At 40.6% G+C, this 21,680-nt stretch overlaps 1 protein-coding gene across 1 annotated transcript in view; it reads left to right on the top strand.

The window, feature by feature from the left end:
• The first annotated feature begins 2,739 nt into the window (after positions 1-2,739).
• Positions 2,740-21,680, top strand: part of TMEM200A (transmembrane protein 200A) — a 55,703-nt gene continuing 36,762 nt past the window's right edge. Inside the window, exon 1 of the mRNA XM_065927799.1 lies at positions 2,740-2,749. The gene's annotated coding sequence lies outside the window, so the exon portion shown is untranslated. The remainder of the gene's footprint in view (positions 2,750-21,680) is intronic.

Below are 21,680 nucleotides of genomic sequence, written 5' to 3'. Positions count from 1 at the left end.
AATCAAAGTTTAGGTGAACGATAAGGCCTGATTAAGATGTTGCAAAATGTGAAAGGAACTAGAGTTATTCTGGAGAAGAGAAGGTTTATATTAATAGCTTCCAAATATAAGGATCAGATATCTCCTCCTTAAGGAAAAAAAATTAAAAAGGAAATGCATTTAAATAATGGTATTAGGAAATTAGCTACTTGGATATTTCCTAAATTGATAACCCCCAAAATGCATTGTCAAGAGAGGTGTTATATTTGTACTCAGGGAAAATGGGACCTGTCTTCAGAGTGTGACAACTCATTGCCTATATAAGCTCAGAGTCTGCTGATGTGACCTGCATGTTTGATTATGTGTGTTTTCACGCCATGATCTAAGTTCTTATAGTTTTCCTATTTTTCCTACTAATGAATTTTTTTGTGAGTGGCATGATTAGGTAATCATGCTTTCTCAATCTTGTTACCAGAAACAAAGAATTAATTTTTATGTTTATAAATACATATTTGATTTTTAAAATAATTCCAGTACCTAAGAAATAGTTGCACCACTCAATTATAAACACTAAAATTACTGAGACTGAAAAAGGGAAGCATTTCAGTTTCCTTACAGAAAACATAGATTGCACATTCAGTTTATGTGACTTATATCAGCCTTTAAAGATATATATGCTTACAAAACCATATGACTCATGTCATTCAGCATGTCACTGAATGGTAATAATTTTAATACTGATCACTGTATTTAAGGAGAAGACAAAAATGCTTATTAAAAAAACTGCTCGTCATTCATCTAGTATTTTATATTGAATATAAAAATAAAATAAAATATGAAAATGTTACTAATTTTTACATATCAGAGAACAAAGAATTAGAATTAGGATCTGGTCATATAGCAAGATATTAGTGGAATATTAGTGAAAGCAGGAAGCAGATTGGGAAGTGGGGAAAGGGTGTTCTGGTTCCCAGCCCAGGGCATGTTCTACTGAAGTGCGCTGTCCAGAATGCTAAGTGTGGATTTTGAAAAGGGCAGTGAAGGCCTGCGCTGGGAATAAAGATGAGGGAAGTAGATATGTCAGTGTTTGTGTAAGCTCGCAGAACAGGATTAAGGAAAGCTAGGAGCAGGAACTGGGCTTCTCAGGTGGCGCTAGTGGTAAAGAACCTGCCTCCCAGTGCAGGAGACATAAGAAATACAGGTTCGATTCCTGCGTTAGGAAGATCTCCTGGAAGAGGGTATGAAAACCCACTCCAGTATTCTTGCCTAGAGAATCCCATGGACAGAGGAGTCTGGTGGACTGTACAGCCCATAGGATCACAAAGAGTCGGACACAGCTGAAGCAACTTCGGATGCACGCTTGAGCAGGAATTGTATTTCACCAAGCCAGCTTCACTGTAATGACCCCTGTGAAAGGTGACCTTTCCAAATATAAAGGGCTGTATGATGTAATTATTCCTTTAGAACTTGAACTTCATCTTTCTGTGAAGGAAAATGTCTAACATTTGTTAGCATGTACTCTGTGTACCTTCATACCTTCTCCCTTGATTCTCACTGAACCATGTGAAGTAACAAATCTCCCCCTAAGAATATTCTATTAAAGTGAAGGAACTTGTTCTTGGTTGTTCATCAAGTAATGCTATGAATGCTTTATTGGTTTCCAAAAAAGTGTAAAACATTAAATGTCCAACAGCCTTCAAACTATTTTTGACGGTAATTTAATTTTCTTTGATTATAAGATTTCAGTCCTGATAGACATGATTATAAATAATATAATTTTATTTATATTATCTCAGTTGTTTGGATCTTGGAGAAATGAGATCTTATTATACCTCAGTTATCTAGTGTGTTCTTTTTTAAGATTATATTTTATTTTCATTAACGTATAGTTGATTTACATTAAAGTATAGTTGATTTAAGGGTTTCCCTGGTGGCTCAGCTGGTGAAGAATCTGCCTGCAATGTGGGAGACCTGGGATTGATCCCTGGGTTGGGAAGATCCTCTGGAGAAGGGAAAGGCTACCCACTCCAGTATTCTGGCCTGGAGAATTCCATGGGGTCGAAAAGAATCAGTCACGACTGAGTGACATTCACTTTCACTTTCTTTCAGAGTTGATTTGCAATGTTGTTATAGTTTTAGGTGTACAGTAAAGTGATTCAGTAACACATACATATATATATTTATTCTTTTTCAGATTCTTTTCATTATAGGTTATTATAAGGTGTTGAGTGTAATCCCCTGGGCCAATCAGCAGGTCCTTGTTGTTTATCTATTTTATGTGTGAAAGTGAAAGTCGCTCAGTCGTGTCTGATTCTTTGAGAGCCCAAGGACTATACAGTCCATGGAATTCTCCAGGCCAGAATACTGGAGTGGGTAGCCTTTCTCTTCTCCAGGGGATCTTCCCAACCCAGGGATCGAACTCAGGTCTCCCACATTGCAGCTGGCTTCTTTACCAGCTGAGCCACAAGAGAAGCCCAGGAACACTGGAGTGGGTAGCCCTTCCCTTCTCCAGTGGATCTTCCCTGACCCAGGAATCAGACTGAGGTTTCCTGCATTGCAGGCAGATTCTTTACTGGCTGAGCTCCCCGGGAAGCCCATTTTATGTATAGTAGTATGTATTTGTTAATTCCAAGCTCCTGACTTGTCCCTCCCGCTCCCCCCGCAGGCATCTGGCTTTAACCAGGAAACACTCTGCAGTTCCTCACTGTGGCTGTAGAGCAGACTCTCTGTCCCATGTTGGTGGAATAACAGGTGTGTTCTGTCGTGTGAGGTGCGTATGGCCCACACTCTGCAGGGAGCTGCATGCAGGGAGCAGGAGGAGCCGGGGGAGCAGGAGGTGTCAGTGTCTGGACTAGCACCACCACTGTCTGTGTGGTCTGAAGTATGTCATTTAATCTCAGTGAGCCATTTCAGAATTGATTTAAATGATGAAGGATGTGAAAAAGCTTGCTAAGAGTTAGTACTTTTTATACCCTTAAGGGTGTGAACCCATCTTTCTTACGAACATTTCTCCTCCATATCATGGGGGGATTGCATTGCATATGTGTTCGTCTGTCAGTCGTTTCCAACTCTTTGCAACCCCATGGACTGTAGCTCACCAACCTCCTCTGTCCATGCATATAGTAAGTGCTTAATAAATGCTGATAATGGATTGGGACTGTAAAAAAAAAAAATACTGCTCAACGAGGAACGTGGGTGCACTAAGATCAGAGATCCACTCATTTCCTGGCAAATTTCTTCTCTTGGAATCTGCTCCAATGTTGAGGTTGCTCCATCCTCCAAGGCAGCCTTTAGTTTTCATCCCTCTGCCCTGGACTTTGTCTGCTCCCCCTCATTACCGCAGGGTTTCTAAGCCTTCTCACTATTGATAGTTGAATCAGATAACCCTCTGTTGTGGCAGACTATCCTGGCGTTGTAGGATGTTTAGTCACATCTGCACTCTCTACTTCTCTTCTGTGCTGTGCTCAGTCATGCCTGACTCTTTGCAACCCCATGGACTGGAGCCCCCAAGGCTCCTCTTGTCCATAGCATTTTCCAATCAAAAATACTGGAGTGGGTTACCATTTCCTTCCTTCAGGGGATCTCCCCGACCCAAGAATTGCACTCCCATCTTCTACATCTCCTTCTTGGCAGATGAGTCACCTCTTGCCAGTAACTTCAGCCTTAAGAGCAGACCAAGTTGAACAATAAAAAAATATCTCCAGACATTGCCTTTTGTCCTCTGAGGACAAAATTGCCCACAGTTGAAAATCACTGTATACAACAGTCATACAACAGCCCTGAACGTGTGAAAGTGAAAGTCACTCAGTCATGTCTAACTCTTTGTGACCCCATGGACTATACAGTCCATGGAATTTCTCCAGGCCCAAATACTGGAGTGGGTAGCCATTTCCTTCTCCAGGGGATCTTCCCAGCCCAGGGATCAAAGCCAGATCTCCCGCATTGCAGGTGAATTCTTCAGCAGCTGAACCACCAGGGAAGCCAGTGTGTATGTAATCATTATCAATAGCTTGCCTGTACCCCCTCCCCACCAGACTGCCAACCCCGAGGGGTCAGCACTGTGTCTTTCTCTGAACACAGGTCCCACGCCAGGCAGATGTACACTGAATATGGAAAGAAAGGGAAAAGACACTTAAAGGACTACTCAGTCATAGTAATTGTGTTGGTTCATTCTGTGGATTTTTTGTTTTCTTCTGGACCAAAAGGACAGGGACTCACCGAAACCTCACGTCTCGTTTCTGAAACCACCAGTGCCACCCCCTGTTTCTCGAGCTTCCTTTTCCCACGCCCTGATTGCTGACAGAATTGTTCAGTGTGTTCACTCAAAGTGGCATTGGAGACTTGAGACTTTAGGCTTCAAGGTCCAGGCAGGGATCAAAGCTGCCTCTTTCTCTCTTTCTCTCCACCTCTTTTTAAAAACTTCATAACACCTTCCACCCCCAGGTTCCAAATACCACCTATACCCTGAAGATTCCTAAATTCCTAGCTTAGAACCTCCCAATGAATTCCAGAATCATGTATCCTAGCCCTAATAAGGTATCTTCTCTTACATATTTCACAAACTCCTGAAACAAAAACCCCGTGTATGTACAGTTGAACTCATGATCTTACTTCCTTGTCCATTTTCAACTTCCTTCCGAATTCTTTATTCCGGGGACCGGAGCAGGGCTCTGGAGTCAGAGTCTTCCTTTGTCCCTTGATAACTCAGTGACCTTGTGCAGATGATTTCTCCTGTTGTTACACCATTGACCTCATCTGTTAAATGGATACTTGTCTTCCAGGGTTCTTGAGAAGATCACGTTAGGTAATGCATGTAAATCACTTAGAAAATATTGCCTGAACTGCTTAATAAATGCCAAGTGTTGTTATTGTCCAAAAACATGCTTTCCATGTTTACTTATGTTTACAGTTCTCAACTGTAAGTGGTTATTAAATCCTATTATGTGCTAAGAGATGAGCTACTCAGTATAGAAACCAAAATGAATGAGAAATCAGAATGATTTTCATCTCTTACTCCTCCCCTTAACCATTTCCCTGTTTCCACCCAGCAAACCCCTACAAATCCCTTTTGTTAATCCCACCTGTCATTTTATTCAGTGTGGTCCATTCTTATCCATTTCAAGTGCAATGGCTTCCATGAAGGCTTTGATCCTTTCTTGCTTAGATTATTACAGGTGTCCTTAAAACCAGCCGATTTGCTTCCAGTTTCATATCCAGCTTGTCTGTTCATTGTCTTGCTTCCTAGTGTCTCATTGCCTTTATAATGAAGGTCAGCCCTCTCTAGCATGATGTAGATGGCCCTTGGTGACCTGCTTATCTTTTAGGCTCACCATGGGCGGTATCCCAACATGCTTTAGCACTCAAACTCCCAACATGCCAGATTCACTTATACTTTCACACCTTTCTGGCGACTGTTCCCTCCTTGTTGTCTTTTTCCTCTGTTAAGATAACATCTATTCATCTTTAAGTCAAAGCCCCATAACTCCCTAAATTGTGAATTTTCGATATTGTACTCACTCAGATTTCTCATTCATTTCGGTTTATATAGTGAACAGCTTCATCTTTTGGCACACAGTAGGATGTAATAGCCATTTATAGTTTAGTAAAGCTATGATTCCATAAGACTGAGTCGGCCAGCACAGCCTTATAGAACTTCAGGAATAAAACTGAATCAGAATAAATTGACAGAATTAAGCAGCAAAATTAAGAGTGAAGAAAACATGTAGGTATCTCTAATGGATAGAATACAGTGGTCAGTAGATATCGAATCTTAAAGCTGAGATCAAGTTAGAAGTCTTGACGGATAAAGCTCATCTGTAATAGATAACAGAGGGAGGAATACCTAGGGGCCTGGGGGTTAAGGCATGCTACCTCCTTTTACTGTCCCTGCTTTCAAGGAGTTTGATCTCATGAGGGAGAAACACCAGAGAAAAAAGTGAATCATTTCTTACAATCGAGTACTATTTAAAAAGGTACACACCTAGTGTTATGGCAACAGAGATGAAGTAATTTTTCAACAAATGGGGTCACACCATTGCCTGGGGGCCAGAAATGACCAGCTCAAACATCAAAGGCACATGTGCAGTTGGCAGATGTTTTACATCATTTGCAAGCCTCCCGTGCCAGTAACAGCTTCATATAAAGAGCCTGATCAAAGACCGCGTTCAGCGGACCAGACTGCCTTGGGATCACACAGCCTGAGCCACAAAAGATGCCAGTGTTTCGTCATTTTCTACCTAAGTGTTTTTTTGACTGGTTTTCTGCTAAAAGCATGTCCTTTTTTTTCTTTCTCTTCTTCAATCCTGTTATTTTAACTCAAACTGTTCTGCTAAAAGATTACTCTCAACTTATGTTACCTCCTAACAGTCTCTGCCCACCATGCGACCCAAGGCTCTCAAACCCTCGGGCTAGCCAGGCGGGTCGGGTCAGAGCCTAGCACGTGCCCAGAAATGGCCACTCTGTGGGATACACGTGGTCCCTGAGTCCAGAGGGCGGCGTGGTGGAACCCTGAGAACACCCCCTGGACCGCAAGAGCACCTGTCCCGGGCTTCTGAGCCCACTCCATCTTTTGCTCAGAAGCAGCCCTGGTTCTTTGGAAACCCTCAGCCTCTCTACTTGAAATGCTGGCTGAGGACAGGCAGGACCAGGCAGTGTTTGCCCAGGAAGCTGGGAATTTAGGCAGAGCAACGGAACAGTGCCTCCTTTGTAAGCCTCCGCAGCACCTCCCCGCAACCCTGCCGGCCCCCTCAAATCACCAGGTAGCCAGGGCTGAGCTAGAGTTCTGTCTCAGGCTCCAGAGGGAAGAAGGAAGGAAGCCCACGCAGTCTTCGGTGCAGCTGAAATATCCCTGATCTGACAGGGGCCCACTGGCAGGGAGGAAGGGGACTCTTCCGATTTGATTTTAATAATTACAACAGCATCAAAGGTATGAATGTTCAGCACATCTTCTCTGTGCATGTGCAAAAGTACGTCCTTTTTTCAGGAAGATTATTTTTCAGACCTGACATGTAAAGTGGGGAAGCATAGGATACAGCTTTCTCAACACTAAGGAGATGGCCAAAACATCATTTAGTATCACTAATCAGGAAGACCCTCAGATAAACGGCAACTCACTCCAGTATTCTTACCTGGGAAATCCCATGGACAGAGGAAACTGGAGGGCTACAGTCCATGGGGTCACAACAGTGTTGGACACGACTGAGTGACTAAACAGCAACAATAAACCATTTTAATCCATGATTTCCTTGAAGGAACCATGTTGTTCTGGTTGGGTCAAGGAATGCATTTCTTTGTTGCTCAGATATGTGCCTTTATAAATTATATTGGGAAAATCTCTAATCATGTTTCATCTTTTGAATTGTCAGCTCATCTTCTTGGGAAGGATTTGTCTGATAGATTATCACATGCTGCCCTTCATTAGGGTAATGAAACAGTTTCCACTCCTGCTTCCACCACTTCATCGTTGAGGTGAAATAGCAGTGAATCACATCTCTGGTTGTGTTTCGGGATTCAATAAACTGTATCTTCAAGCCAGTTGTTAGCGTTTGAAGTCAGTATTTGTCCATGTCTCAGAAACCTTTGACCAGTCCCAGAAGATTTGACTCTTGACAGCTTTGTGTGGAAGGAGCCACCACCCTTGCCTTCTACCCAGTCCAGAGTCTATAAAGCCTGGACCTGTTTCAAGGGAAATGCTGAGCTGATGTGCAAGAAAGACCCTTGATCAAGACTTGATCTGATTTTGCTGTTGCACCACTGTCACACTGAATTCCCTTCCCCTCCTACCGAAGGGAATACTTACTTCTGCCAGCAGCTTCCTGCCAGAAGTTGGAATGCTTCCCTGTAAATACTCGGAGTAGCGGGGGTGGAAGAGCTTTCTTCTCTCCCCACGCTGCTGCTGCTTCTGGCAAAGGTTTGGATATTGGCAGGGGTGCCCCGCCTCTGCACAGTCTGTTCCTGGAGGTGGGGGATTCCTCTTACTTCCAATTACCAGTTTCTTTACACGTGGGAGGACATTTTTTGGCACAGATTATCCTTTTCGCTTCATGTCTGGCTGACAGCGCCCTTGCTAATTTATTTTTTTGGCATTTTTTATGCATTTGTTAAGATGTCAAATGGTATGTGCCGAGCTTTGGAGTGATGGCTGAGTTTACATCCTGGAGCTTGCAGTAGGTATGGGATGTTGGAAGTTCTCTTCGGAGTAGAAGTTATAGTACTGGGTAAATAGAGGGTGTTAAAAGTCGTTCAGGTGTATCTCTTTGCGATCCCGTGGACTGTAGCCCACCAGGCTCCTCCGTCTTTGGAATTCTCCAGACAAGAATACTGGAGTAACTGGGTAGCCATTCCCTTCTCCAGATCTTCCCCACCCAGGGATCGAACCCAGGTTTCCCAGATTGCAGGCAGATTCTTTACCATCTGAACCACCAGGGAAGTCCAAATATAGGGTATCGTGTGTGATTTACTTGTCTTCTTGCAAAAGTCCCATGACCCTTTAGTGAAGAGTGAATCACAGAATCCTAAACTTGTAAGTAGGTCAGAATTTGAAACTTCATGTTCCCCATTGCCTTCATTTCCCTGCTGAGGAAGTTAAAGCCCCAAAACACTTAACTGACTCACTCAAGGCCACCCAGCTGGCCAGTGCTGGAACCTACGTCAGAATACCAGTCTTCTCTCCTTGTCTTGCATTATTTTCATTATATTTCAATGTTTTGAAAGTACTGGTCACTTAGTACATTATATTAGGTACAGCAAATTTATCTTCATAGTTCCTTCTGTGTAGGATGGGGAAAAGAGAAAAACCTCACCCTTTCCCCACCAAAACAGTTCTGACTAGCTGTATAGCCATTCTCGATGGATTGGCTATAATTCTTGCAACTAGATTGAGTTGCCTGCAAAAAGGGTCATGTCAGTAGTTTTCCCCTCTCCCAAGTGGTTGAAACCCTTTGTGGAAATGCCAGCCAGCTGAAACATGTCAAAATCAATCTGTAATTTTGGAGGCTGTGGAAAAGCAGCTCCCATTGCCTGCCCTGGACAGTCTGTTCTATTATACTATCTGAAACATTAATAGTGCATTTGTGAAGACATACTCAGGAAGAACAGAGCTCACAAATTGTTTCTTCAGAGGGAGTGATTATAATAAACAACTAATTTGAGTGAACGTGGCCCAGAAAATATTTCAGGTTCTGGCTGAGACTCCTATATGCTTAGTTAAGTAATTTTTACAAATCTCTTATGAAACCTGATATTAGGAAGTGATTTTTTTTTAAATAAAAGGTTAATGAACACGATATCTGTTCAGAACGATTGCTTTTAAACTCACTGGTCAGATGGGGAGGGTTTTGCTGGCAATGACGTTAGAAGAAACTCATCACACACTTCTTGACTGGATTGTGTTATATATTCTAGAACGTTACTAGCTAGATCAGAGTCTGATTGAATTTATTTTTTTTAAGCACTGATCTTCTGACTTAAATTTTAGCGCCCTTTACCTTACAGCCCATTATTTTATTTATTTGTTTTGACTGTGCTACACAACATGTGGGGTCTTAGTTTTCTGACCAGAGCTCAAATTCGAACCCCCTGCATTGGAAGCCTCGAGTATTAGCCACTGGGCGCCCAGGGAAGTCCTGTGATTAAAAGAAATTCGAACCCCCTGCAGTGGAAGCCTGGAGTATTAGCCACTGGACGCCCAGGGAAGTCCTGTGATTAAAGGAAATTCGAACCCCTTGCATTGGAAACCTGGAGTATTAGCCACTGGACGCCCAGGGAAATCCTGTGATTAAAGGAAATTCGAACCCCCTGCATTGGAAGCCTGGAGTATTAGCCACTGGACGCCCAGGAAAGTCCTGTGATTGAGTTTAAAGGAAATACTACACATAACGGTAGTTAAAATCCAGAGCCCATGACAATGTGGTCTTGTTTGTGACGCAGTTATAAAAAGGGCAGGGACGCCACACTTCTGATGGTGTCCTTAGTGGCTAAAACTTAACACTTTAACATTTAAATGTGAAAATGGTGATAAAGGGCATATGGTGTTGGAGTCATTTTCAAATGAAAGTATCAGACATACGTTATGAACTTGTGTGCAAAATCAGTACAGTTTACATTTTGGGAAGGGCTTAAGAAAACAACTAAATCTTTTAAAAATGTTCTCTACTCTCAGACTTTATTAGTATTTCTGACATTTATGGACATGGGACTGACAGTTTCTTACATACAGTGGGTGCTATGCAGATATTGGCGGATCATAGTATACAGGATTAAAAATTTTAAGGAAAATTTTTGTATCGACTTTTTATTTATGTATTTAAAAAATTTTTTTTCTGAAGTATAGTTGCTTTACAATGCTGCGTTAGTTTCAGTTGTGCAGCACAGTGATTCAGTTTTGCATATACATATATATATTCTTTCTCATATTTTCCATATTTTTTCCATTTTTTCCATTTTCTCATTTTTTCCATTTTTTCTCATATTTTCCATTATGATTTACAATAGGATATCAAATTTAACTTCCTTGTGCTAAATAGTAGGACATTGTTGTTTATCCAGTCTACATATGATTATTTTCATCTGCTAATCCCATACCCCGACTCCATTGTCCCTCGTTGGAAATCACAAATCTGTTTTCTAGGTCTATGAGTCTGTTTCTATTTTGTAAATAAGCTCATTTGTGTCGAAGTTTAGATTCCACATATATGTGATATCACATGGTTTTTGTCTTTTTCTTTCTGACTTACTTCATTTAGTACGATAAGTCTCTAGGTCCATAATTGTTGCTGCAGATGTCATTATTTTTTTAATGTTTTATGACTGAGTAGTTTTCTACTGTATATATGTACCACATCTTCTTTAACCATTCATCTCTTGATGGACATTTAAGTTGTTTCCATGTCTTAGCTGCATTATTTATATATTTTTGTTTGCTTAGAATTTTATTGGAATTTTGAGAAAATCCTCAGACATTTTGGATTTTTACCAGTTCTTTTAAATTAATAATATTCTAAATTGATGTGATAAAAGTAATAAAAAATCAAATTTCCCAAAAGGAAATGAGGGGCCTGTCTTTGTGGTTGTTGGTGGTGGTGGTTTTGTGAGAATAATACTCAACTTTTCTCTAAAAAATAATATAATTTAGGAAAGTTCAGTTCAGTTCTGTCACTCAGTTATGTCTGACTCTTTGCGACCCCACGAACTTCAGCATGCCAGGCTTCTCTGTCCTTCACCAACTCCTGGAGCCTACTTAACTCATGTCTGTCACATCAGTGATGCCATCCAACCATCTCATCCTCTGTTGTCTCCTTCTCCTCCCGCCCTCAATCTTTCCCAGCATCAGGGCCTTTTCCAGTGAATCAGCTCTCCGCATCAGGTGGCCAAAGTATTGGAGTTTCAGCTTCAACATCAGTCCCTGCAATGAATATTCAGGACTGATTTCCTTTAGGATTGACAGGATGGATCTCCTTGCAGTCCAAGGGACTTTCAAGAGTCTTCTCCAACACTACAGTTCAAAAGCATCAATTCTTCGGCACTCAGCTTTCTTTATAATCCCACTCTCACATCAATAACATGACTACTGGAAAAACCATTCAATTCAGTTCAGTAGAGTCACTCAGTTGTGTCTGACTCTGCGATCCCATGAACTGCAGCACGCTAGGCCTCCCTGTCCATCACCAACTCCCAGATCCAAACACATGTCCATTGAGTCAGTGATGCCATCCAACCATCTCATCTTCTGTCGTCCCCTTCTCCTCCTGTCCTCAATCTTTCCCAGCATCAGGATCTTTTCAGATGAGTCAGCTCTTCGCATCAGGTTGCCAAAGTATTGGAGTTTTAGCTTCAGCATCAGTCCTTCCAATGAACACTAGGGACTGATCTCCTTTAAGATGGACTGGTTGTATCTCCTTGCAGTCCAAGGAACTTTCAAGAGTCTTCTCCAACACCACAGTTCAAAAACATCAATTTTTCAGCACTCAGCTTTCTTTATAGTCCAACTCTCACATCCATACATGACCACTGGAAAAACCATAGCCTTGTTTCTGGACCTTTGTTGGCAAAGTAATGTCTCTGCTTTTTAATATGCTGTCTAGGTTGGTCATAGCTTTTCTTCCAAGGAGTAAGTGTCTTTTAATTTCATGGCTGCAGTCACCATCTGCAGTGATTTTGGAGCCCCCCTCAAATAAAGTCTCTCACTGTTTCCATTGTTTCCTTGTCTATTTGCCATGGAGTGATGGGACCAGATGCCATGATCTTAGTTTTCTGAATGTTGAGTTTTAAGCCAACTTGTTCACTCTCCTCTTTCACTTTCCTCAAGAGGTTCTTTAGTTCTTCTTCACTTTCCACCATAAGGGTGGTGTCATCTGCATGTCTGATGTTACTGATATTTCTCCCAGCAATCTTTTTTCTTTAAAAAATCATATAATTTAGGAAAGTATAAAGAAATAAATACCCAGCAGTGCACCCCTCATCTTCCAAATGTGCCGTGACTTAATTGCATATTATTTCGGTCACTGACAGCCTTGCCTGCATCTCTTTTTATGTCTCTAGGTGCAGCTGCACCAGGTAAATCATTTGGGAAAAACTCATGGACGGGACACCTGTCGACTTCCTCATGCTAATGTTCCCTCCATGCTGAGCGGTATCTGACACGTGACTGCATTAGTGATCACTAATTACTTATTTGAATTCTGTTGATAAATGTAACAGAACATTCACAATGATTAGTTTTTGGTGACAGTAGGTCACAGATTTCCTATCTCCTTGTTCAGACAGAATGTATGACCAAAGAAGGTATCACTTTCATACCAAGCAAGTTCTAGATTATGTTGAATAGTGGAATATTCTTCATTATTGTTATTATTTTGATAAATGTTGTTCAGACATAGTTCTCTCTCTTTTTTTTTAATTTGAAGACTTTTTTTTTTTTTTACATTGTTAAATCTCATTTTTATTTTTATTTTTATTTTTATTTTTATTTTTTTTATTTTTTTTTTTTTAATTTTATTGAAGACCTTTTTTTCCTGCTAATTTACACTGGTGATCACTTATATGATTAGTGTTATTGGAAGAGGCAAATGTATGTTTAATATTACAGATTTTTGAAGGAAAAATGTATAAACTTTGATAGCTCATATTTGAACTGCAAAAGCATGGATCATGTTATGGTTTTTCAGTGAATCATTCTTCTAAAAGAAACTTTGAAGAATTGCTCTACTCACTTAAGTCCACTATGGCAACCATTTGTTTTTGTTTCTTCATACCATTTACTTTCCATTAGCTGATTTTGTCTCATGGTGGGAGAGTCATTCTAAGGGGGATAAAGGATGTGCACTCACATTCACGTGAACAGTCACTCGCCTCTGACAACCGGCTTGCTCAGGGCTGCTGGAGACAACACCGCAGCTTTGCAAATCACTCCCCTTACACAGTTGTGGTTTGCAGCCTGGAGCTTGCTTGCAGCACTGCCTGGAGGTCCTCTTGGGGGTCTCTCCTCCTCTCCATGTGCTGGCTCACACCATCCTCCTCAGGTGTCCTCACCTCCTGTTTCCTGGTCCAGATGACAAAGCTGCAGTGCTTACCACCTCACTGTACCACAGCCTTTCCACATTTTGAACAGACATATGAAATTGTCAATGTTGGACTGGTTTTGACTTGCAAAATCAGCAGTCGCCTCCGCTTCAAGCCACTGCATGCTTGTTTTCATGTTTTCATATTTCTACCATTCCCTGACTTCTGGGAAGAGTTGACCCTCCCCTGAAAGGTTCATTCGTCCATCTCAGGAACTCATAAACTATTTCTCTTCTGGGATCCACATCCACCTCCATCGGTTATCCTTTTCTTTTCATAGCTTCCATTTCTAACATTCACCTTGGCTCCTTTCATTAACATATAACTTAACCAAGTAATTTCTGTCTTTATATTTGATTTTAAAAGCTATAGACAACATTCCACATGTATAAACAAGAAATATAAAATGTGTGTGCAGTGTAAAGAATAGTTGTATAACAAACACAATTGCTTTAGCTTAAAACTAGATCCTTTCTGATACTTCTGAAGTTAGGTGCTCTGATCACTCTTCCTTTTCTCCTCCAAACAATATCCTGAATTTTATATTATTTTCCCCTTTTTCTTTATAGTTTAATCACATATGTATGTCTCTTTAAAAATCTTTTGTAATAATCTCACATGCTATTTAATATAAATGCTACTGGAAAAGGAAACGGCAACCCACTCCAGTATTCTTGCCTGGGAAATCCCCGTGGACAGAGGAGCCTAGTGGGCTACATTCCATGGGGTTGCAAAAGAGTCAGACATGACTTAGAGACTGAACAACAACAAGTATATTCTACAAGAAATCCTAAAATAAAATATAGAGTCTTAAAAAAATATAAATGCAATGATGATATCTTCTGAAACCAGGCTTTTCACTCACATTTGTGAGGTTAATCTACATTAACACGTAGTTTTCTCTCATCTGATTTCCATTTTCCAGGTGCTCTGTTAGAAACTCATACCTGATCGTTGTTTTTTAGTCACCAAGTTGTGTCTGACTCTTCGTGACCCCATGGACTGCATGCCAGGCTTCCCTGTCCCTCACCATCCTCCGGAGTTTGCCCAAGTTCATGTCCTTTGAATCGATGATGCCATCCAACCGTCTCATCATCTGTTACCCTCTCCTTCTGCCTTCAGTCTTTCCCAGCATCAGGGTCTTTTTCAATGAGTCAACTGTTCACATCAGGTGGCCAAAATATTAGAGCTTCAGCTTTAGCATCAATCCTTCCAAAGAGTATTCAGGGTTGATTTCCTTTAGGATTCACTGGTTTGATCTCCTTGCTTTCAAAGGGACCCTCAAGAGTCTTCTCCAGCAACACAGTTCAAAAGCATCAATTCTTCAGCCCTCTGCATTCATTATTGTCCAACTCTCACATCCGTACATGACTACCAGTAGAGCTCTACCTGATGGGTGTCCTGAATTCCAAACAAAGTAACTTCCCACTTTTTATTCCCTGACTTTAGCTTATTTTGTTTCACTTTGTCAGTTTTGTTGCCAGAAAGAAAACTCTTCTGTCTTAAACAGAAAGGCAATACCCTCTGCTTAATTGTGTCTTTATTTCTCACTGCTGTCCTTCTCTTTTCCTTCAAGACTAAAATCTGAGAATAGTTCACACCTATTGTCTCTATGTCTTGGCCTCCCAGCCAGGCTTCCTTTGACCTCTTGATAGTTGGCTTCTCCACATTTTTATTTTTCTTTAATCTTTGTGACAAAGCTCATGATATAGCCTCTTCCCCCCGCCCCCCCGCCTTTTTCTACTTTATGTTAAATGTAAGCCTCCAAGAGTGTATAATCAGATTTTCTTGGTTTGAGCGCACTGTACCTGATTTTAATAAGCATTCCTTTTATTTTCATATTGATGGCCTAAAGACTCCCTTACATAATGTAAAAGGCTCCTGGAATTATAATTATGCTCTTAAAGTCTCATATTAAGACAGTGTGGGTGAGGTGGTAAGAGGAAGAGAAACAACCTTGCATCAGAAAGTGCTTAAACATATTTTAAGTACCTTCTGAATAATAGTGATAGAAGTAAAATTGGAAAAAATTCTAATGGGATATTTTCTTTTATCCAGGAATTGAGTTCACTTTGGAATGTGACAGTTATCAAGACTGAAATATCACAAATGTTTGGCAGCAGGATTAATAGCTTCTTCTCATTTAGACCAGGAGATTACTAGTAAGATTATTGTGCTTAAGACATATATTTTGTCTGCATTTGCAAAGTTTAGCAAAGATTATTAAAATAAAGATCTAGGTAATTCAAAACCAAGAACTTTGTTGCCAAAATTACTGCTATCTCTATTCAAATAATTATCTCAATAATTTAACATCAATTATACCTTTATACCTATGTACATGAAGATACTCAATTTGATCAATATCATGGGGCTGCATGGAGAAGGAAATGGCAACCCACTCCAGTATTCTTGCTTGGGAAATCCCATGGACAGAGGAGCCTGGCTACAGGCTACAGTCCATGGGGCTGTAGAAGTCAGACAAGATTTAGCAATTGAACCACCAACCACCATGAGGCTGCAAGCAAGTGATGAATAGTAGAGATAGCCCTCAAGTTGCTGCCAATCTAGAGGAGAAAAAAAAAATCAAAGTAGAAAAATAATTTATATTGCAGATCAGCCTACAAATGGCACTTACAAAACAGAAAAGGTATATAAAGATTCATGTGAAAAGGGAACTTGACTCTCACAAACAGTATGACAATTTTCTTTTGGAGCAGATTTAAGAGACTATATCTCAAACCTGATTTATGAAACTCCTTTTATTTTTATATAGCAACTGTATTGATGAGTTATTTGCATATCATCTGTATTCTAACACATGATAAATTTATTTCATTCATCAAACTTGTGTTGTTACTAAACTATCTTCCACTACAAAAAGCAGGCACACAAAGTTTGATAAGATGTCGTTGAGAAGTTTAGGGTATAGTAAGGAGGTAGATACGGACCATGGGGTGAGGGAATGAAGCATTAGAAATTTGAGATTAACAGACGCAAAATATTATATGTAGGATGAATGAGCAACAAGGTCCTACTGGGTAGCACAGGGAGCTATATTCAATATTCTGTGATAAGCCATAGCAATGGACTTCCTTGGAAGCTCAGCTGGTAAAGAATTCACCTGCAATGTGGGAGACATGGATTTGATCCTTGGGTTGGGAAGATCGCCTGGAGGAGGACATGGCAACCCACTCCAGTATTCTTGCCTGGAGAATCCTGAACAGAGGAGCCTGGTGGGCTACAGTTCCCGGGGTGGCAAAGCATCACATGTGATTGAAGCAGCTTAGCACAGCACATCATAAAGCATAATAAAAGAGAATATGGAAAAGAATTTATATATGTGTGTGTATAACTGAGTCACTTTTGTGTGCAGCAGAAATGAAACACAACCTTATAGATCAGCTATGCTTCAATAAAATTAAAATAAAATAAAAGAAACAGTATTCTCAGTACAATATAAAAAGAGCTCCAATGTGTACAGTACTGTAGTGGTCCGATGGAGAGAGGCAGTCAGGATCTCTGACTGATTAGAGCTCTGATTAGACAGGAGCTCTGTCTGCACAGGCTTCCAGACCCAGTGGGACTTGGAGGATGAGTAGAAACTTAGCAGAGGGACACACAAAAAAGTGTGTTCCAGGTTTTCTGCCCAGGTGGATGATTTTCAAGCATTTTCCCCCAAGTATGCATGGGACTGGCAAAAGTCTATGACAGACCTCTTCTGAGACCCTGTGATTCATTCTAGCATTGCCTCTGTCTCCACCCTCCATCCTCTGATCCCAGCCTCCTATTTTTTTTTTTTTTTTTTGTCTACTTTCCCTGAATTCTGACTCTAGGCTCTGAACAGTCCAGTATGCATTTGTCAGGTGTTGCGGTTTAGATAAGGCTGGGGAACCAGACACTGCAGGAAAGAAAGGAGCCTGAGAAGAGTCAGAGAAGCAAAACGGCCACATGGCGCGTGGGGCGCAGGAGTGAATGTCTGACCAGGGCATAGGTGGGACGCTTATGGAGAAGAGGCGGGAATGGAGTTGGCCAGAGAAAGCAGGGTCCAGAACCCAAAGCAACATATGTGCTTTGCCGAGGAGTTTGGACATGATCATGTTCAAAATGAGAAAACCCTGAAAGGCTTTGCAAGTAGCAGAATGACATGAAAGGATTGTGTAGTAAGTAGATGTGTACTGTTTAGCTAGTTTCACTGTTTCTGCATTGAAGCCGTTGATGAGGTTGCTGTTCTGACCTGCTTTCAGGAGGGAACTGCCTTGGGAGGATTAATAGTTGGCCAGCAGCCTGCAGGTGCCATATCTTCTGGTTTGCCACTGCATGCCCACAGGGCTTCGGGGGTGATGACTGAGCGTGACAAGGGGCTGGGGCCAGGCCGGTTCTGCCCAGAGGGGACTCATTCTAGTGAGCAGTACGCTGGAGGCGAAGATGAGCTGAACACGTGAGTCTCCTCCTGTTCAATCCGTCTTTCTTTTCATGGGTGCCAAGGGTTTATGGTGGTCTGTGGGTTCCCCTCTCTCTTCCTGAACCCTCCAGCTTCATCTGTCACAGGTGTTTCTCCCAATAATCTCTTTTAGTTCTAATTCTGTCTTGACATCGGCCTTTCATAGAGTATGAACTGACATATGATGCCTCAAAGCCTATTTTTAAATTTTAGTATGTACCTTTAAGTGGTTGTTTACATTTTCACCCTCTGAACTAGCATGCTTTCTTTATATGAAATATGCTGTTTTATGAAGTCAGAGGTAATGTTAAATAAATTATCTCAGGACAGTTTGGACCTCCAGGCATGCCAAGCTTCTCTGCACAAGTTTATCATTACAACTACTTGGGATCTGACAGGCTTCTGGGGGACCAGGGCAGAACTGCCAGCCTTACTTAGTTCTACTTAATAATGTATTTCCCATATCCCATCATGGCAGGATTGGCTCAAGTTCAATGAGTTGATGGACAGGAAATGCTTCAGACAGAGGGAATTTTTTTTTTTTTCTTGATTGTCATAAAGTATTTTGATATCTCATGACTAGCAGGTGGTTAGATAAAGGAGGAAGATAATTCAGCATCTTAAAAGCCTGTGACCTAGCATTTGGGAAGATAGGATTAATTACAGCAAATCACCATGTGATTTTTGCGGCAGTGTTTCTCTCTGGAATATTTCCTCTTTGTTTCTTTAATAAAAAATCACTTTAAGTAAAAACAGTGAATCATGTTCTTGAAGTAGGTTGTGATCATCAAACATGAGAAAAGCATGTAAGTTAACTTTTTTTTTTAAGAAGGTCTGTCATATTGCAGTTTATATAATATGACTAATGACAAAACTGTGCACATATTTATTTAAAATAAAATGCTAGGCTGAGTATCAAGAGTTTTGAAACTAACATGAATTTGTTTAAGTTGTAGAATTGAGTGTTATTTAATCTCCTGGGCAGACTTTCAAGTGGCCTGTGATCAGAGCTCTTCTGTGAATTCTCTGTGAATGGAGGGTCCCTGTGGGGTCCAGGCTTCAGGGAGGGATGGACGACCAACCTCACGGTTCTGGGTATACTGCTTTGCCCTCATGTTATACATTAGGATCTCTTCAGTAAGTAACAACTAAAAGGCTGAGAGAAATTCAAATGGATTCAGAATCTGTGAAATGATAAAATGTTAAATATCTTTAGCATTAACTTTTACATTAAAGATATATATCTGTTAAGTCCTAATGATATAACTGTAATTGTGGGCATTTTCTAGTAAGTTTTCATTTAAAGAGAATAGGTAGTAGTTGCTGAAATGTGAAAAGAACCATGTGACAAAAGATCTCCTATTTCTTTGAATTTGTTTAATAGTACTAGGAAGTCTATTTGGTAGAAGGATTTCATTTGGTGTAATTTTATAATATTAAGACCCATGCACAATTGAGATATTGCTCCTGTTTGTGTGACACATTCCTTGTTTAAACAAAGCTAAATTATTATCAACGAACATGACAAGAGTGATTAGTTAAAAAACCCAAGTGAAATACTAATGAACTCATGTCTTAGTTCTGATAAGATTGAATTTGGGGGGGTCTGACCTTCTTATTCAATTAATAATAGGTTATCAGTGTTGTCATTGTTCTAGAGAAACCACAGTGGATTGTAGACTTGGCTACTGTTGGTAGGCTGCATTTGTCAAGTGGAAGTTTTGGAAGAGTCAAAATGGCACCTCTCATTGACACTAGAGATTTGTTTTAAACTAGTAGTTGACCATGTTGGGATAAGTGGATAAGGCAATAAGGCAAATCAGTGCCATTTTTGGAAGTGTTTATTTATTTATTTTTTTAATCTCATGCTTACAGAATTTTTGCAAGTATAGTACAAAGAACATTTTTTCCTAAATCACTTGAAAATATTCAATAACTTGTTGGCATGATACCCTCACCTTCATGGACTCTAATGTGCATTTTTTATGAAGACATTTTCTACATAACTTACACTAGAACCACTGAATTCAAAATTTTCACATTGGTACATTACCACCATCTAATTTTCAGACTTTATCCAAGTGTTGCCAGTTATCTCAGTAAGGTAAAGGATCCAGTCCAGAATCACGTGTTGGATTCAGTGGTCATGTCTCTTTAGTCTCCTTCAATCTGGAATGTTTCTTTAGTCTTTCCCAGACTTTCATGATCTTGAAAGGCCAGTTATTGTAGGATGTCTTTTAGTGTGGGTTTGTCTGATGCTTCTTTGTTAGATTCAGGTTTGGTGGGAACATCAAAGAAGCAGTTTTGGGGCTGGAAAATAACTTCTTTACCATCTTTAGTTCAGTGTTTGGAGGCCTTTGAAATAAACTGACAAAAGACAGATTAGAAGAGGAAAGAAAAACAAATTTAATGCACATATGCACAGGAGTTCAGAAAGAAATATGACTCAAAGAAGCAGTTAGGATTTGGGGCTTTTATACCATCTTAACAGGGAATGGGGAGGGCCAGAGGGACACTTCTGGGAGAACAAATAACTTCCTAGAAGGGGAGTAGAAAGAAAGAGCACTTAAGGAAAAATGACTTTTTGAAAGATAAGTGGACCTTAGGAGAATATGTGAGATATATAGTAGTTTTGTGACTGTTTGGTTGTAATACCAACTTCTTCTGAAAGAGAAGATTGGAGTTGTTCCCAGGGATGGGATTTATGACAATTGAAATTTTTTAGTTCTTTTAAGAGACTCTGCTTTGAGGCAGATAAGGAATTTCAGGAACTCAAATGACCTTCACTTAAAATCATTTTTACTCCACAGTGGCTTATTCTGGGTCCCTTCCTGGCACTGTATTCTCATTGTGTCATTTAGTTTACAATTTCAGTTCATCTCATAATGATGCTCACTTTGATCCCTTGGTAAAGGGGTATCTGCCATTGTAAAGTTTCACATTGTTTTTTCATTTTTAGTTAATAAGTAGCTTGTGAGGGGTGCTTTGAACTTATGCAAATATCTTTGAATTTACAAATATGTGAGTTTCTGTTATTATGGTCACCTGGTTTAATAGGTTATAATCTGCTGTGCTGTGCTTAGTCATGTCTGACTCTTTGTGACCCCATGGACTATATGTAGCCTGCCAGGCTGCTCTGTCCATGGGGATTCTCCAGGCAGGAATAGTGGAGTGGGTTGTCATGTCCTCCTCCAAGGGATCTTCCCAACCCAGGGACTGAACCCAGATCTCCCTCATTGCAGGCAGATTCTTTACCATCTGAGCCACCAGGGAAGCTCAAGAATACTGGGATGGGTAGCCTATCTCTTCTTCAGGGCATCTTCCCGACCCAGATATCGAACCAGAGTCTCCTGTATTGCAGGCGGATTCTTTACCTGCTGAGCTACCAGGGGAGGCCTATAATCTCTACTGTCATTTATTTATTCCCATATTTGGCTAGTGGTAGCTTATTCAAACTGACTTTTCTGTTGACACGGCCCCGTTATTCTTTGAGCATTTCCTTGCTGTTTTTGGAAAGCACATGTTGTTTTGAGATCATCTTATACTTTCCTTGCCTTAGTTCTGAAATTAGCCATTTTCCCAGAGGCCCTGATTCTTAGAAACCAAGATCTGGATGACAGGTGTGCTCATTGCTATCAGGGTGTTGACTGCTGTTCACAGACCCTCTTAGTATGTATTATAATCTCTCATCACTGCTGCT

This window comes from Muntiacus reevesi, chromosome 3 (genome assembly GCF_963930625.1).
Source record: "Muntiacus reevesi chromosome 3, mMunRee1.1, whole genome shotgun sequence".
NCBI lineage: Eukaryota > Metazoa > Chordata > Mammalia > Artiodactyla > Cervidae > Muntiacus > Muntiacus reevesi.
The sequence above is the reverse complement of the archived record's forward strand: the minus strand, read 5'-3'. Positions and strand labels throughout refer to the sequence as shown.